The sequence below is a fragment of the Stenella coeruleoalba genome (genome assembly GCF_951394435.1).
Source record: "Stenella coeruleoalba genome assembly, chromosome: 4".
NCBI lineage: Eukaryota > Metazoa > Chordata > Mammalia > Artiodactyla > Delphinidae > Stenella > Stenella coeruleoalba.
The window spans coordinates 27,815,598-27,834,723 of NC_137149.1; the positions used below are offsets into that span (position 1 = coordinate 27,815,598).

Below are 19,126 nucleotides of genomic sequence, written 5' to 3' on the forward strand. Positions count from 1 at the left end.
CCCCTACTCTTGGAGAATTCAACTATATAGTGATGAGGGGTTCTCAGTTCCTTGAAATCGTTTCTTCAAAGATCTTGTCCTTAACCCAACTTTAGGTATTCGTTCCCAAGGTCATACAGCCTACACTTTGTTATGACCAAATTTATTCTTCCATACTTTCAAATTCATGTATTCCACTCTCTGTCCACTACCACACATCTTGTCCCTTTTGAGTCTCCCAAATCCAACAATCCTAACATTCCACTGGGACTTCTAATCCACTGGTCCTATCACCTTTCCATAGACCCTCACCCCCTTTGAGGTCCTGTCTCTTCTTTTTAACCAGCTTAATTTCCATGGTCAATCATGATAATCACCATCCACATACACCTTTGACTCCCTTGTTTTTAATATTTGCATGTCAAAATAACAACTTTAGTTAAATCCAACTTTTACACAGCTGAGCAATGATGGGAAGAAAACATAACTGTGCCACCTGTTCTCACTTTAAATTTCTGACTCTGAACCTGTTGGGAAAACTAATATTCAGGCTTCAGAGGCAGAAGCAGGCCTCTGACAGACCTGTGACCCTGCCCGGACTGCGCCGCCCCTGCTTGCACACCTAACAACTGCTGCTAGCAAGTCAAGTGGCGCTTATGATAAGAAAGGGAGTGGGTCTTGGAATTTCTTGAGCCCTGGGGACCTGGCCAGTCCCCCAGGGTCTGGAAAATCTTGTGACTCACATGGTGAAATCAACAGCATTTTAAAAAGTGAATCCAGAGCTGCATTTTTGCACGCAAACTGATGATACCAATTTGCGGCCTGGAATTATAAACGGAAGCCCCCAGAACTCCAATCTGAAGTCTCACCCGTGGGGTGGATGCACGGCCTGGGACCTTTCCCAATTGGGGCTCCAGACTGCTGTCACTTGAGACTTCGCAGCTGCTATTTTGATCCGGAAGTAGGTGTCAGCCCAATTCAGTGATGTATACCCTGTTACATTTCCCTAATATTCTTGTTTCTTTCCTTCTAATGATTGTATATTGAAATTAAGTTGAATCACCTTTCATTAAAGAATTGATTAAAGCTATTTATGTGAAACGAGTGGTTATTTTGCCAGTGAATCCAATGAACCTTAAAACCGAAAACAGGCTTTCAGCAAAACAGAACTTCAGCAACTAATGCTGCAATCACACTGCACTTCTTGGGTCCATTCACCTTCCAATCTCTTAGTTGCCTATTTCACACTTTCTCTCCCTCCTCTACCCTCATTCTCAGCAATCAGAAGAGGATTTCCACAGACTCCCACCCCCCTCTACCAATCTAACAGCAGCTGCACCCCACACCCTGCCTTCCCATCTGCTGTCAGAGATGAATCACCCATTCTCTTTTTTTTCTTTGTGTGTGTGTTTAAAAGAAAATCAACAAATGTTTATTGAGATGTCATAGAGTACAAAATAGATTTTTAAATGCTTGAGATAAAAATCAAGGAACTGTTTATGTCAGTAAAAATATTAACTTTAATATGTTGTCTCTTGTGTATGGAAATGATGGTCTTGATTTACTATCAGTAGGACATTCCCTTTGTTTACTTAACTAGTGATTAAAAAACTCTTACCTCCTGAAACAATTAAATGGATAGTGTTGGTCTCATTAACATATTTGGACCATCTGATTCACATGGAGGTAGATAAATCTGAGAAATGTGAAACTAATAAAAACAGATAATTGCAAAATTACAAAGCACACTGGATGAAACAGGGCTAAAATCACTTGCCTATACTGCTTTGTGAGAGTGTACACTGTAACAACTCTTTTTAATTAATTTATTTTTTAAAAAAGTAGGTCACTGTTGGTTATCTGTTTTATTTTTTAAACTTTATTTTATTTATTTTTTATACAGCAGGTTCTTATTAGTTATCTATTTTATACATATTAGTGCATATATGTCAGTTCATATATCCCAGTTCATCCCACCACCACCCCTGCAGCCACTTTCCCCCCTTGGTGTCCATATGTTTGTTCTCTACATCTGTGTCTCTATTTCTGCCTTGCAAACTGGTTCATCTGTACCATTTTTCTAGATTCCACATATATGCATTAATATATGATACTTGTTTTTCTCTTTCTGACTTACTTCACTCTATATGACAGTCTCTAGGTCCATCCACGTCTCTACAAATGACCCAATTTCATTCCTTTTTATGGCTGAGTAATACTCCATTGTATATATGTACCACATCATCCTTATCCATTTGCCTGTTGATGGGCATTTAGGTTGCTTCCATGACCTGGCTATTGTAAATAGTGCTGCAATGAACATTGGGGAAGAATCAATATTGTGAAAATGACTATACTACCCAAAGCCATCGACAGATTCAATGCAATCCCTATCAAATTACCAATGGCATTTTTTACAGAACTAGAACAAAAAAATCTTAAAATTTGTATGGAGATACAAAAGACCCCGAATAGCCAAAGCAATCTTGAGGGAGCTGAAGGAATCAGACTCCCTGACTTCAGACTATACTACAAAGCTACAGGAATCAAGACAATATGGTACTGGCACAAAAACAAAAATATAGATCAATGGAACAGGCTAGAAAGCCCAGAGATAAAGCCACACATCTATGGTCAACTAATCTATGACAAAGGAGGCAAGGATATACAGTGGAGAAAAGACAGTCTCTTCAATAAGTGGTGCTGGGAAAAGCGGACAGCTACATGTAAAGAATGAAATTAGAACACTCCCTAACATCATACACAAAAATAAACTCAAAATTAATTAAAGACCTAAATGTAAGACCGGACACTATAAAACTCTTAGAGGAAAACATAGGAAGAACACTCTGACATAAATCACAGCAAGATCTTTTTTGACCCACCTCCTAGAGTAATGGAAAAAAAAAAAGGACCTAATGAAACTTAAAAGCTTTTGCACAGCAAAGGAAACTATAAACAAGATGAAAAGACAACCCTCAGAATGGGAGAAAATATTTGCAAATGAATCAACGGACAAAGGATTAATCTCCAAAATATACAAACAGCTCAGGCAGCTCAATATTAAAAAAACAAACAACCCAATCCAAAAATGGGCAGAAGACCTAAATAGACATTTCTCCAAAGAAGATATACAGATGGCCAAGAGGCACATGAAAAAAAGCTGCTCAACATCACTAATTATTAGAGAAATGCAAATAAAAACTACAATGTGTTATCACCTCACACCGGTTAGAATGGGCATCATCAGAAAATCTATAAACAACAAATGCTGGAGAGGGTGTGGAGAAAAGGGAACCGTCTTGCACTGTTGGTGGGAATGTAAATTGACACAGCCACTATGGAGAACAGTATGGAGGTTCCTTAAAAAACTAAAAATAGAACTACCATACGACCCAGCAATCCCACTACTGGACATGTACCCAGAGAAAACCATAATCCATTCTCTTATGTAAAACCAATCATTCCATTCACACAATAATTCTACCCCTCTCTCTACTCAAGCACATTGATGCACGTTTTTGCTCTCCTCTCTCTGCCTCTTACATCACCAAGTTTTTGCTCTCCACTGGCTCATTCTTATCAATTTACAAACAAGCCATTATTTCTTTCACCTTAGGAGAAAAGTCTCCTGACTTCACTTTCGTCAGTAGCTATTGCTCTTTGCAGCAAAAATTCCTTGAAAGAACTGTTCCTACTTGAGCTTTCAACCTGTCTTTTCCCATTCTCTTTTAAATGTACTCCAATCAGACTATTGTTCCATCACTCCACTGAAGCTGCCCTGGTCAAAGTCACTGATAACTCCACATACCTAAATCCAATGGTCAGTTCTCACTCCTCATCTTAGTTGACCTACCAACAGCATATACACAGTCCCTTCCTCCTCTACTGCCCTCCGGGATACCACACTCTCTTGGTTTTCCTACTATCTCACTGATCACTCCTCCTCAGACTTTTCAGTTGGTTCCCTCTCCTCTCCTAGACCCCATCATATTGGAATGTGCAAAGGCTCAGTCTCTGGCCCTCCTCCTTTCTCCATCTAGATCCACTCCTTGGTGATTTCATTCAGTTCATGGTTTTAAATACCACGTATTGTTTAAAAGTCATCTGATTTCTATCTCCAGTTCAAACTTTTCTCTTGAACTTTTCAGAAACATATTTTCAACTGTTTGATATGTGCACTTGGATATGCAATAAGCATCACACTTTCAAGATGTCCACATTGAACTCCTGATCTGCCTCAGCTTATGCCTACACCCTTCCAGGAGAGTGAAATGAAAGACCAGCTCTTAGAAGAGCTGTGCATTCAGAAGATGCTGAGTGGGAGCAGATGGGGTGACTGGAAAGGATACATATTTTCGGGGAAATTTGGCCAGGGGAACTCCTTGGTTCCCTCAGGTTCACTCAGCCTTTCACTTTGTATGTGTGCAGCTTTCAGTCTAAAAAGCTTTTCCTTTGACAACCGTGACTTGGGGGAATTACGGTGTTGAGATGCTGTGGAACTTCTGAAATCTGTTGCATAATAAGTAATGCTTTTCTTTTCTTCCACTCTGACTTCCTTTTTCACACACAGTGGCTACTAGCTTGCAGGTGAGAGGTATTACCAGCCTACTGGATGCTTCCCAGTAGCCTTGGTCAAGAAGTATTTAAATTATAAAAGTCTTGAAGGTTGTGCCACAGTAATCTCTGATGTATTATTTCAGAATTTAGATTTTTCTTTTTTTCTTTTTTGTGGTACGCGGGCCTCTCACTGTTGTGGCCTCTCCCGTTGCAGAGCACAGGCTCCGGACGCACAGGCTCAGCGGCCATGGCTCACGGGCCCAGCCGCTCCGCGGCATGTGGGATCTTCCCGGACCAGGGCACGAACCCGTGTCCCCTGCATCGGCAGGCGGACTCTCAACCACTGCGCCACCAGGGAAGCCCAAGAATTTAGATTTTTGAAACAGTTTATTATTATGAGTGCAAAAAGTGTTATTGTAGAAAATCTGGAGAAAAAGTATGGTAAAAAAGAAAATAAGAATTACCTATGGTCTCACTAATAAATAAGCGCTATAAATATTTTGATATCATTGTTTCTGTGCATGGTTATAATACTCATAATGAAGTTTTAAAAAGTGTAAGTTTTCAAAATTTGAGTATTCTTTGACTATAATTAAGCAGTCTGATTTTTGCCTCTCAATTACGATGCCTACATATATTCCGAAGTGATTTAACAAAACATGGTGACACTGTACATACTTTGGTGGCACTTCCTTTTACTATGTCCTATGGTTAACTTAGGGATGTTTACTGCATGTGTTATCTTCTGTTTTTCTTTCAGCCTTACTTTGCAACTAGACATCCTTACCACTCTGCCTGCCCCCTACATCCCACCTCTCACAGATGACTAATCCCAACCCTCATCAGTGAGTGTTAACCTTTATCTAAATTTTCCTAAGAAAAGATCTCTCCTATCGTGTATAGGGCAGGCATAGTGCACTTAATAGCAGGATGCAGGAGCCTGAAGTAAGGCCAGAACCTCCTTTGGAGTTATCTGTTCAAGTCAGGAAGGCACCTGAAGGACAAACACAGCTGCAGGTACTGGGGAAAGTCTGGTCTGGCAGGTATGTCATCTCACTTGCAAGGGATGTGAAAAGACACTGGCAGAGTTCTAGCAAATGGTTGCAATTAGAGGTGGAGGAAGTGTACTGCATGAGGTAGAGTAATGGAGTCACCCTAATAGCACAGCCAAGAGGTGGAAATAATAATTATTACCATTTATTAAATAAATACGACAAATAATAGTACCTGACTCACAAAACTGTAGTGCATATTAAGTAAGATAATGTATATAAGCCTTGTAGCAATAAGACTGACATACAGGTAGTCCCCCCTTATCCACAGGGGATCAGTTCTAAGACACCCCAGTGGATGCCTGAAACTGTGAATAGTACTGATGAAATAAAATTTGTATTTTAAAGTAGGACAAGAAAATTTAAGCATAAAATTCTCTCTGTCCGTTTGGGCCTCCTCCCTCCCCCTTTAGTGTGCCGTGTTCATCTGCATTATACATTAACCAGACCTCCTCAAAGGTGGGAATGCCTGCTCAACCGCAAAAGTCAATTTTTTTTTTCCCTTTCTTCGACACTAACGTTTTCTTAACTTGGTAAGTGAATTTTCATTGACAGTACCGAACCTTATATATACCCTACACACATTAGCTATGACAAAGTTTAACTTATAAATTAGGCACAGTAAAAGATTAACAATAACTAATAATAAAATAGAACAACTGTAATAATATACTGTAAAAGAAGTTATGTGAATGTGGTCTCCCTCTGTCTCTTTCTCACAATATCTTACTGTACAAATTTTATGCCTTTCTCTTTTAACTACACACTAATCATGCACTAGGGCCAAAATTGTTGCAGTCTGAGGTGTGACAGCAAAACTAGCACAAACTTCATTTTCTTTCTTTACAATTTCACGAACAGAAGATTCGTAGATCTTGCTTACCGTAGATCTTAGCAAATTCAGCGCACGACTTTTTTTCCTTTCCTTATTAAGTCGAGAACTTTCACCTTTTCACTTAGAGGAAGCACTTTAGAGCTTCTCTTTGGCATATCCGAATTGCCAGTATCACTACTCTGGCTTTTTTTTTTTTTTTTTTTTGCGTTACGCGGGCCTCTCACTGTTGTGGCCTCTCCCGTTGCGGAGCACAGGCTCCGGACGCGCAGGCTCAGCGGCCATGGCTCACGGGCCCAGCTGCTCCGCGGCATGTGGGATCTTCGCGGACCGGGGCGCGAACCCGTGTCCCCTGCATCGGCAGGCGGACTCTCAACCACTGCGCCACCAGGGAAGCCCATTACTCTGGCTTTTTAGGGCCACTGTTCAGTAAAATCATGGTGACTTGAACGCAGCGCCTGCCTATCATATACCGCCACCGTCGGTCTGATAACCAAGATGGCCGCTAGGTAACTAATGGGCGGCTACACTCCACAAACAGACGATCCACGCTATTCACGCCCCAGCCAGACAGCGCGAGATTTCATCACGCTACTCAGAAGGGTGGGCAATTTAAAACTTAGGAATTGTTTACTTCTGAAAATTTTCATTTAATATTTCCGGATGGAGAGTAACTAAAACCATGGAAAGCAAAATCATAGATAAAGGGGGACTACTGTACAGAATATGCTCAATAAATATGCATTAATGAATAATGGATACTTATTATTAACTATATTTAGCATTGGTGAACAGATTGTCATTTATGGTGAGTAGGAGAGAGACCTGCTTTCATGGCTTCTTAGACTTTTAGATACTACCTGTTCATGAATTCCCTGAACTCTGTGATCTGTTCACTTCATGTTGGATCCCAGCCACACAGTAAGTCTCTTGCTCCCAGGCTCTTTCTATTCATCACGCATTAGGATACCTGGGTTCTAATTCTGGCGCTGTCACAAACCAATTGTATGAATTTAGGCAAATCACCTTTCCCTGCTAGACCTCAATTTACTCACCTCTAAAATTAGGGGGGTTTTAGAGATTATCATACTAAGTGAAGTAAGTCAGACAGAGAAAGATAAATATTGTATGATATCACTTACACGTGGAATCTAAAAAATTATACAAATGAACTTATTTATAAAACATAAACAGACTCACAGACTTAGAAAACAAACTTATGATTACCAAAGGGGAAAGGTGGGGGGAGGGATAAATTAGGAGGTTGGGATTAACATATATACACTACTATACATAAAATAGTTAATCAACAGGGACCTATTCAATACTCTGTAATATCCTATATGGGAAAAGAATCTGAAAAAGAATAGATGTAAGTATATGTATAACTAAATCACTTTGCTGTACACCTGAAACTAACAAACTATTGTAAATCAACTATACTCCAATACAAAATCATTTTTTTAATGTTAAGAAAAGAAAAAAATTTTTTTAATAAAATTAGGGGGGGTTGCTAAGGTCTCTAAAGTCCTTTCCAACTCTACGATTCTGTAATGCTATTTCCACCTCTCAAAATTCAGCAGCAAGTAACTGAAGATCAGTGTCGGCCTGGTCTGCTAGCATAGGAGCTACGTGGTCTCCACGGGATTTAACGTAGAATTATTTCCTCCCTAGAATGAATTCCCAAAAAGAAACTGCCAATATGACCATTTTAATGGTCACTGGCACATACCATGTTATGTTAATGGCCCTGGACCTAGATGATGCTCTCCCCAACTCCCACCCTTCAGCCCCAACCTGAACCCCACTTCAGAGATAATGGTATCTCAATGAAACCAGCAAAATGGAGCTACAATGCTTACTCTGGGATACTTCACCCTCTCTATGATTCTTATTTCAAAAAATATTAGCTACATGCTGCATCTCTTCGATTTTATGACAATTCATGAGGACCGCAGGTCTGATAAAAGTTTGATAAAGCATTTCTCTATCTATATTTTGTACATCTATAATTAGGAATTTCAACAGATTGTATTATCAGTTGAGCTCTGTCACCAAGGACCAGTGAAGTTCAAAGATATTGCACTGGTTCGGAAAATATCCACTTCTCAAACACATTACAGCAGTATTTCCAAAATTTTAGCCATTTACATGCCACTTTCACAATCTTGACCATATCTGCATATTATCTGTAACAGTAGTTATTTAATCATTTCCTTAAAATCAATAGTAAAGTGGCTCACTTTCTTTTTTACTTAACATCTTTCTGGGCAATAATATCCATGAAATCATACATTTTAAAAGCTAATTATATTTTTAATGCACATTAAACTAAGCACAACTCAAATTTTCAGTTTGGATATGTGACACCTAAAAACAGTAATTTGTATACCATACTTTGGGCAAATGATATTAATATGTAACTGATATTTAAGCTATGATCATCTCTTTCTGTTCTTCAGACATAGAAGAATGATAGCATCAGATAATATTCTTACTTTTAAATTCATCTACTCCACTGAACTCTATAAACAGAGCAAATCACAACATCCTGAGAAAATAGATGTCACTGTCAATAACAAGAAACAGAGTCCCCCATATAGAGCGGCAACAAATACAATAAACATAAATATGGGGCCTCCCTGGTGGTGCAGTGGTTGAGAATCCGCCTGCCAATGCAGGGGACACGGATTCGATCCCTGGTCCGGGAAGATCCCGCATGCTGCGGAGCAACTAAGACCGTGCACCACAACTACTGAGCCTGTGCTCTAGAGCCTGTGAGCCACAACTACTGAGCCCACGCACTGCAACTACTGAAGCCCGCGCGCCTAGAGCCCGTGCTCCGCCAACGAGAGAAGCCACGGCAATGAGAAGCCCGCGCACCACAACAAAGAGCAGCCCCCACTCACCGCAACTAGAGAAAGCCCCTCGCGCAGCAACAAAGACCCAACACAGCCAAAAATAAATAAATTTAAAAAACCCATAAATATGGAATGAGTTTACAACAAAAGTTTGAATGTCCATTCTTGTTAAAGTTCTTCAACCCATAGAACTTAAAATATCAGGAAATAAAAGCATTTACAATGAACATTTTATTTTGAAAAGCTGTCATTCTCTGCAAAAGATTAAGGGACAGAAAAATAGTACATGTGCTGTGTTCTGGGAAAGGGGTCAGTGAAATTTTGGAATGGGAGAAGCCATGGAATTTCAGAAATATTTTGAAATGCACACACTTATTCTTAAGGAAAATTCCAGGTTCTAAACCCAAACTTAGATCACATAGCACTTAAGGGGGGATTGTTACAGCTTAACAAATCAGGCGCAAATCAGTATTATTTTATGTGAGATTTTATAATATCCATCACAATTTACATATAGCTTTTTTTAACTTCAAAAAATAATATTTTAGAGTTTAAAGTAGTTATTGTCTCTCTACTCATGCAAGTGGATGCTATAAAATTTTGGAGTCTTGTTGGGGGAAGAACTTGAAGAATTCATCTCAGACTCAAAAAGACATTTGAAGTGGAGAGTAAATTATTGCTAGAATAATTTAAAGTGTTTTGTTTCTTTTGAGGCTGCAGGTTGACAGGATTTGGACAAAGGAGGTGGGAAGATAGAAGTAAATTATTTTGGTCAGTGGATATAAAAACTTGACTTGGCTTTTGTTTACATCTGTTGTGTTATCCAAGCGGTAAATTAACCTACACCCACCCTTACCCAAAATAATGCACACCGTACAGTCATGTAATCTGCTGACACACCACTCAGACCTAGGGGTGCACAGCTTCTGTGGTATAATTACTAATACTTTTTTTGGTTCACTTGAATTCGAGGTCAAGGAGGAAAGAGGAGAAACAACAGAATCTTGAGACTATGATGAAGCATCATGTATAGACTTGTACAGCAACAGTGATTACATGTGAAGAATTAAAAATGTTCTTAACAATGAAGTATCAGCCAACCAAAACCGAATATTGTTTCTCATAAGAGTACTAGCTGCACTAAGTAAAAAGAAAAGGCAGAGGGAGATAGAAGCAAACAGAGATGCCATTATGTTGTGACATAAAGTCCCCTCCCTTCTGATCCTGCCTCTCTTTTTGCCCTCACCCACCTGCAAATTCCAAACAATTCTAAAGGTTTTAATCTGTGGCTTTAAAAAGTCATCCGGACCCCTAATTTTAAATGCTAAAATTGGTTAATGAAAGGACTCTTTTGAATAGAAATACGAAGGATTTTAATTTTTCATACTTTCTCTCTACATAATGCTTCTCCACATCCAGAATTCCCCTCGGGGTTCATCCCAAATGAGAAGAGCAATTTTTCAGCCTTATCTGTTTCCTGGCAAAACTATTGAGGCCATGATAAAAGTGACAGTTTCTGTTATCACTACCTATATACTCCAGGCAAACGTCCCAAGGTTAATTTTTCAAATAAGTAATCCCAGTTCCTGTAATCAAAGATCATGATTCAGTGATAAATAAAGCCAGATGTTCACTAGCAGCAGTTCTAGCAAGTCTCATGACTTGAGGACTTTATTATATAAACTTTTTTTTTTTTTCTTTTTTGGCCGCCCAGCGCGGCGTGGGGGATCTTAGTTCCCTGACCAGGGGTGGAACCTGCGCCCCCTGCAGTGGAAGCCCGGAGTCTTAACCACTGGACCGCCAGGGAAGTACCCATTATTTAAGCCTTTAAAAGAAAGGGGTTTCTGGACTTCCCTGGTGGCATAGTGGTTAAGAATCCGCCTGCCAACGCAGGGGACACAGGTTCGAGCCCTGGTCCGCGAAGATCCCACGTGCCGTGGGGCAACTAAGCCCGTGCTGCACAACTACTGAGCCTGAGCTCTAGAGCCTGCGAGCCACAGCTACTAAGCCCGTGCGCCTAGAGCCCGTGATCCGCAACAAGAGAAGCCACTGCAATGAGAAGCCGGAGCACCGCAACGAAGAGTAGCCCCCGCTCACCGCAACTAGAGAAAGCCCGCGCACAGCAACGAAGACTGAACGCATCCAAAAATAAATAAAATATTCAAAAAAAAAAAAAAAAAGAAGCTGGTTTCTTTTCTCTTCCTAATAACCTAACTTTACTGCTGTAGGTGGTCCTTCTCCCCTCCCCCTCCCTTTCAGGGGAGTTTTCAGAAGTGCAAATGTTCTTGGAGCTCCAAAGTTATTTCAATGTAGAGAAGGCCACCAGGTGGAAACAGGGTCACAATTTAAGAAAACACTGCCTTAAAAACTATGTCATCTTTTATACCCACATCTACTGAGTTTTTGTCATTAAAAGGCTGATACCTTTATCTCGAAGAAGAGGAAATACACTATAAAACTAGCAAATCTAACTCTGAAAAAAGTTAATTATAGCACAACCTCCCTGAAATATACTGTTTCTCATAAACGGCCTCCGTTTCAGGAAGTAGGAATCTGAAAGAAAACATAGACTGTTATTGTCTCAGAGTTTGATTGTGCAATTCAACTCCGGGACTTTCAGCAGTTCTGGAATTGCTTAAGTGAAAGGTATTCTGGGAGTTGTATTACTACAGAAAAGTTCCTTCTTCTAAAGAAAGTGCAAGAAAACTCCTTATTTGGACTAAGTCAGAATGGAGAGCCAGTCCCTTTGAGAGCCGAGGAAAGAGACCGTTAGTAAGAAACAATGAACATGACATTGTTTGTGATCTATTATCAAAAGAAATTCATGTTACAGCACCATTCGGCGCTCCATCTATTTTAGAATTAGTGTGCAGAATTGAGCTTATTGTTACAAGGACACCTATATTACCAAGTTTTTGAATTGAAAAATGAAATTGGGATTGACATGTATACACTGATGTGTATAAAATTGATGACTAATAAGAACGTGCTGTATAAAAAAATAAATTAAATAAAATTCAAAAATTAAAACAATGAAGTTGGAATTTATCTCATAGAAAATCTCATTGGGCTGACTGGCTTAACAGTGAGGACTATCAACTAGTGTTATATAGTGGATATCGTCCTTCAATCTGAATCTGCGGCTACAAATTTTGACAAAAAAATATCAAAAGTACATGAAAAGATATTTAAATGTTTAACAACATTTTATTGGAAAAGTTGTTGACGTCAACAATATTGTAATTTCCTCAGTCCTTTCTGAGCCTGCTGGATTAAAGAAGTGTCCTCTCCAGTGAAGGAGTAAGACATTTCATTAGTAGTCATTTGATAAGTCTTGGTAAAACCTTTTTGATATAGTTCCCCCAAACTGAGAAATTGAATGACGAATAAGTGGGTGACAAATCCTTCGGCAAGCTGGATGGTTTCCAGCTCTGCTTCTCAACAAAACAGAAAAAGAAACTACTTACGTATTCAGCTACTAAGTATTTTAAGTACTAAATACTCAGTATTTAGACAACTTAAAAAAATTTTTATGATAGATCACTATGTAATTCTTAATATATGACCTTAGAAGAAGTTCAAATAACCAAATGAATTGTATATCAAAACTCTTTCTATCTCCTTTTATTTATGTAAAGAGTTTCTCTTTTCTTTGTATGCATTTTTTTTTGTAGAATGCTGGTTTATTCCAGCTTTCAGTAACATTCATCCATGAACTAATTTTTAAAAACCTTATAAATCGGGCTTCCCTGGTGGCGCAGTGGTTGAGAGTCCGCCTGCCAATGTGGGGGACACCGGTTCGTGCCCCAGTCCGGGAGGATCCCACGTGCCGCAGAGAGGCTGCGCCCGTGAGCCATGGCTGAGCCTGCGCATCTGGAGCCTGTGCTCCGCAACGGGAGAGGCCACAACAGTGAGAGGCCCGCGTACCACAAAAAAATAAATAAATAACTAAATAATAAAAAGAGAGAAAACCTTATAAATCTCACTGAGAAATGCATTTTCCATAAAATCTTATTCTGTTTAATAGTTATTCACCAGAATATTTTTGTCTTTCTAATCTATTATGAATTCATAATCCTTGTAATGTATAACTCTGTATTTAAAAAATTAACACTTAAAGTCTATGGTCAGAGGAAATAAAAAAGAAATTTAAAAATGTTTAATTTTAGTATGCACATGTTTTTATTGTAAAGAAATATGACTTTTTTTTTTTTTTTTTTTGGCTGCTTGGCTTGCAGGATCTTAGTTCCCCCACCCAGGCCCTCAGCAGTGAAAGTGCGGAGTCCTAACCACTGGACCGCCAGGGAATTCCCAAGAAATATGATTAAAATAACTTTCAAGCATATAAACTACTAATATTAGGAGAAAATTCTATGGAGAAAGTGGAAAGGAAATAAAAGTTAAAGGAGATGAATAATATAAACTTTCCAGTTGTTAAACTTGTACATGTACAAGAACTTGTACCTGTGTTTTTAAATGGATGATGGGGTCAGCAAATTACTAGCATATATAATTTCCATTGGGTACATCTAAAAGAGTTATTAAACATCTGACTTAGATCATTTGCAACTATTTAAAGTGTTGATAAAAGATGGATATCAACTTAAAAATGTGTGAGTGTTGTTTTTGTAAAATTCTGTTTGAGAGTAAATGAGCAAAAATGTTAGAAATTCAGTATTCTAGAGCCTAAAAGAGGGCATTGGATACTTGGGAATGGAAAGAGAGAAAAAGGGTACTGATACTTTTATCATCCTTATTTGAGGGATGCAATGAGGCATTTATCTTGCCTACTATCTGGACAACAGTTGAATCTGTCTCCAATAGCGATTTCTGGTAGAATTCCCAGAGCCATGGAAACACAAAGATAGAATGTCTCATTTATGATCACAATGTTGAGCTTTAGAAAGATTTCAAAGATAAAAATTCTTTGAGATGGAAAACTAATAACGCAAGCCTCAACTATTGTGAGATGTACACTCATAAAAGAAGTACATTATGAATCACTTAGAAAAACTGGTTGCACCATCATATTCATTTTTATTTTCTAGGTTTGACTATTTTCTTATCTTGACTATAAATCGCTAAAACAAGCTGATATCATTCATTTGTTCAGATAACATGTTTAGAGCATTTATATTGTGCCTAGTGTTACATTGGTGCCATGGATTCAGACCGACCACGTAAGAAATACCCTTAATGCAATCACAGCGACAGATAGATTGGTGGATATATGGCTAGAAATTACCTGGAAAGATAGGAGTTAGCTCATAATATGAGAGCTTTGTGTTTAATTCTAAGGAGTTTGAACTTTTATCTTGAAAGCACTGGGGAATCATAGAAAAATTTAAGGAATATGGTAAAATCATATAACTATTTTAGAAAGAATGCCCATTGTAGTAGGAAGGTTGGATTATGGGACAAGGTTTATTCCAGGAGAAAATCATGGTAGTGGATGGATTAGAAGGCAAGACTGGAGTTAGGAAATTGAGTTAGAAGACTACTGCACTGGTCTATACTGCAATCATGACTGGGCTTAATTAATAACAGTAGATAAAAAGCAGAAAGAAATACCGGCTTCCCTGTGGCGCAATGGTTAAGAATCTGCCTGCCAATACAGGGGACACAGGTTTGAGCCCTGGTCCAAGAAGATCCCACATGCCGCCGAGCAACTAAGCCCATGCGCCACAACTACTGAGCCTGTGCTCTAGAGCCTGTGAGACACAACTACTGAAACCTGCGTGCCACAACTACTGAAGCCCACGTGCCTAGAGCCTGTGCTCTGCAACAAGAGAAGCCACCACAAAGAGAAGCCTGTGCACTGCAATGAAGAGTAGCCTCCGCTCGCCACAACTAGAGAAAGCCCGTGCACAGTAATGAAGACCCAACACTGCCAAAAATAAAACAAATAAAATAAATAAAATTTAAAAAAAAGTAGAAAGAAATATTTAGGAGACAGGTTCACAGGCTTGTGTGACAGACATAGAAGTATGGGTAAACGACTTAGAGGCTGTCCAAAAACAATAACTGTAGTTAGAGTTTACCGAGGGAGGATGTGAAAAGTCACAAAGAGCAAGTGTGGTAATACCAGTATTCATGTCAGAAAAGAGGGGCCACAAACGAGATGGGGAAAGAATGTGTAGATCACAGCAGAGAAAGCAAAACAAAATTATGCTCTAAAAACAGGATTGGCTGTATAATCTGTGGGATCTCTTGTCCAAAAATTATTAAGAATTTCAAGATGGCAACAGCAGAGCCAAGCATGAGGCCCTGAGTATGGGGCCCTGTGCCACCATTCAGGTCACATCCTCATGAAGCCAGCCCTTCCTAAAAGCCAGGTAGGTGAGAGTGGCTGGGTCATATCTCAATAAAGTGGGAGTGGTCAACAGTACCAAATGATGCAGAGAAGTGAGAAGGATGAGGATAGAAAAGTGTCCATTGGCTTGGCAGGTAGGTCAAGGATAGTTTTAACAAGAACAAATTCAGTGGAGTAGTGGTAGAAAGGAGATGAAATATTTTTAAAATCCTAGTAAGATAAATAGAGTAGAAAGAGAAACTTTCCATCCAAGCCTACATTAAATAAAATATCCAGGTGGAGCCTATTTTTGGAGGGGGTTACATTCTTTGCAAAGGTCTTCAGTGATGGAGCAATATGATCTCAAGACCAACTTAACCCTTTTATTATATAACTAACTACATAATAAACATGAAGGCCACAAACAGCAGGGAATAGTGAGATTTCTATGGGCATAATGGCCAGAATGTCATTCTGGAACTTTCTTCTCAGAATTAGTTGTCAGCACAATGATGATAAGCATAAGGAAAGAACCAGAGATGGAGGATAAAAAGAGAACTTATTCCAGGTATGGCATTTTTCTGGGGAAAGACTTTCTGTTTTATTTCATGAGAAAATGAAATTATTGTATTATAAATTAAATAATGTATATTGTCTAATCCCTCATTAGTAGTATAAAGTTGTTAGTTGTTAGGATGCTAGTAATTCATTAGATTTTAAAAATTAATGGAAAAGCACTGGGACTTCCCTGGTGGCACAGTGGATAAGACTCTGTGCTCTCAATGCAGGGGGCGTGGGTTCGATCCCATGCGCATCCCCTAACTAAGAGTTTGCATGCCGCAACTAAGGAGCCCGCCTGCCACAACTAACACCCAGTGCAACCAAAAAAAAAAAAAAAAAAAAAATTAATGGAAAAGCACTAACAAATAAAATGTAAATATTTAAACATTAAAGAGGAGGAGGTGTGGGGTTGTTATTTTCTTTCTTACTAAAAATTACACATTAAGGAGTACTATATGACAAGGTATAGATTTAACAAGGCAAAATTAAGTTACTTGGTTTGGAGGATATGTGACAGGTAGAAATAATGCATCCCTCCCCCCAAAACTGGCCCTTCTTTTCCTGCTTACATAGCTCTCATAATAAGTGACTGGGGATTCCAGGATCAGGATCCACTGGAGACTCTCATTATCCACTGGGCTCCTCTAATCAAAAAACCTTATTAGTGTTTTATTGTTGTCTAAAAATTACCACAAATTTAGCAGCTTAAAACAGTACCCATTAAATGATCTGTTCTATGAACTAAATGTAAAATATTTATAAATGAAGATGCATTTTAAGTGTCTATAAAATGATATTATAACTAGAGCATGGACATTTTATAAGTATTTAAGAATTTAGAGGAAAAGTAATAAAGGTCCTTTGGTATACAAAAACAAAAAAAACCAGCATCCATTTATTATTTCAAGGTCTCGTCAGTCAGAAATCTGGGCACATTACAGCTGAGAACACTGCAGTTCTCGTGTGAGGCCTGGGGAGACTCCTTCAAGGCCCATTCAGGTTGTTGGCAGAATTCCATATATAGGACCAAGGTTGCCAATTTTCTTGGTAGCTGTTGGCTGGGGAACACTCTCAGATCCTAGATGTCAACCACAGTTTCTTGCCGTGTGGTCTCTGTAGACAGTTCCTGACATGGATGTTTGCGTCCAGGCCAGCAGGGGCATGTGTCTCTGACTTCCTGAAGGGCTGAGCCCTTTTAAGGATTCACATGTTTAGGTCCGGCCCAACCGGATAATCTCCCTTTGGATTCAAAGACAACTGATTAGAAACCTGGTCACAGGAAGATATCCTATCATATTCATGGATTCTGCCCACACTCAAGGCGAGGAGATTTTACAAACTGTGTATACCACAGGGTGGGAATCTTGGGGGCTGTCTTAGAATTCTGCCTACCACACAACTTCCTCGTAACTGCCCAAGGAGGGGCCGGACAAATGGCCCGAGACAGCGTGACTCCTTCTCTCCCTCCACCCTCCAGGTGTCCTGCCTCTGGGGGCTCCAATTTTCTCCTCACCATCTGCTCACTCTCTTGAGAGCCTGAATTTTATTGCAGTTCTCCTCATGTGAAAAATATTGAGGCATCAAAGCATTGAGACCTTTCTCTCAGGAGATTTCTTTCATTTGGTTCTTCTTAAAAAAGCTTTTTTGTGTGTGCATGGAACCATATTGCTTGCAAATGAGACCAAAATCCAAACAGCTTGAAAAAGTACACAATGAAAAATCTCTCCCACCTCCACATTCTGCCCTGTCTCCCAAATTCTTTTTCTCAGACTAACCGGTATACAGTTCCATTTCTTGGATCTCTTTGTAGATAGTTCATGCATTAACAGACATTTTTCCCCCCCACAAATATAGCATTTTTGTTCTGCACTTTGGTTTTTTGCTTTAGTGATGCATCCATCAGATCTTTCCACATAGATCTAAGTTGTTTTAACTGCAGATGCTTGACCCCCCAAATAGGGAGAAAGTGAAGTCTAGGCTAGTTTTTCTTCATTCTCAATACTTTGGGCCTACTCCTGTCTCCCATTTAGCAGATAATGGGAAAAGAGCTAAGTGAGTTATCTCAGTTGATTCTGAATGTTTTCACAGGTTTGCAGAGAGCATCAGCCCTGAGATGGGACACTCCTGAACTGAGTCACTCTGAATCTGAACATTTTAGCTGGGCCTGGGAGAGTTAGATGAGTCTGTATTCAAGGTGCTTAGAGTGCACTGAGCACAAGGCGAGTATCATATAACCCAGCTGCCACAAGGCAACGCAAAAAAGCAACACTTTCTAATTTTTTTCTATAGTGTGCAATTGTATTACCACAAATTAGCTTCTTCTATTTTTGATTTTTAAGTGAAATACAGTAGGCTTTCAGGTATATCAGCTTAGTTATGGGCTAGTGAAAGTATCTAAAAGCAGTTTTTTAGATTGTTTCCATGGACAAATATTTTTGTAATTCCAAACATGGAAGTAACTGAATTAGAAATTATGTTGCAACCCATATCATGGAGGTGAGTGGTAGTGATAGAAGGGGAAACAGTTACTGAAGGGGACATCATCATTTGAATATGAGAGCTGAGACAAAATTTTACTTTATTGTTTAACATTAATACGATTTGGAAATTTCAAATTGTTCAAAGCTAGATAGAAATTTATTGGATTGTAGGCATTTTATGTTATTTCCAGATTATATGATTCATCACTAATTCAGATAGTAAATCCCTCTTTTTTTTGGTCTCAACAATATAGATGCCTAGTGTTTCTTCTGTTTTGCTTTGATAAACAATTCTGGTCTGACCTTTGAGGTACCATTTCTCTGAAGGGTTCCTTTTAATCTCTCTAATTAGCAGCCTAGGAATACTTAAACCCTCCAGAAAGCATTTAGCTTACTCCATATATACCCAGCAACACTCACAGCATTTGGCTGTGTCAAGTGAAGTTAACCAAGCTTTAAAGCCATCCAAAGCCTTCCTTCATTAAACTCACAGGAAAGGAGTCTATCCA

General features: G+C 39.1%; 1 protein-coding gene across 7 annotated transcripts in view; it reads right to left on the minus strand.

Moving 5' to 3' along the window:
- ALPK1 (alpha kinase 1) overlaps nt 1-19,126 on the minus strand; it is a 129,686-nt gene that overhangs the window by 106,761 nt on the left and 3,799 nt on the right. For 4 of the 7 annotated variants that reach the window (XR_013828039.1, XM_079919640.1, XM_079919636.1 and 1 more), the window contains exon 1: nt 11,709-11,849. The exons of 1 other annotated variant lie outside the window; for it this stretch is intronic. The gene's annotated coding sequence lies outside the window, so the exon portion shown is untranslated. Of the gene's footprint in view, nt 1-6,474; nt 6,917-11,708; nt 11,850-19,126 lie in introns of those variants that run through there. 2 more of the 7 variants (XM_079919639.1, XM_079919637.1) reach the window with 1 other exon arrangement.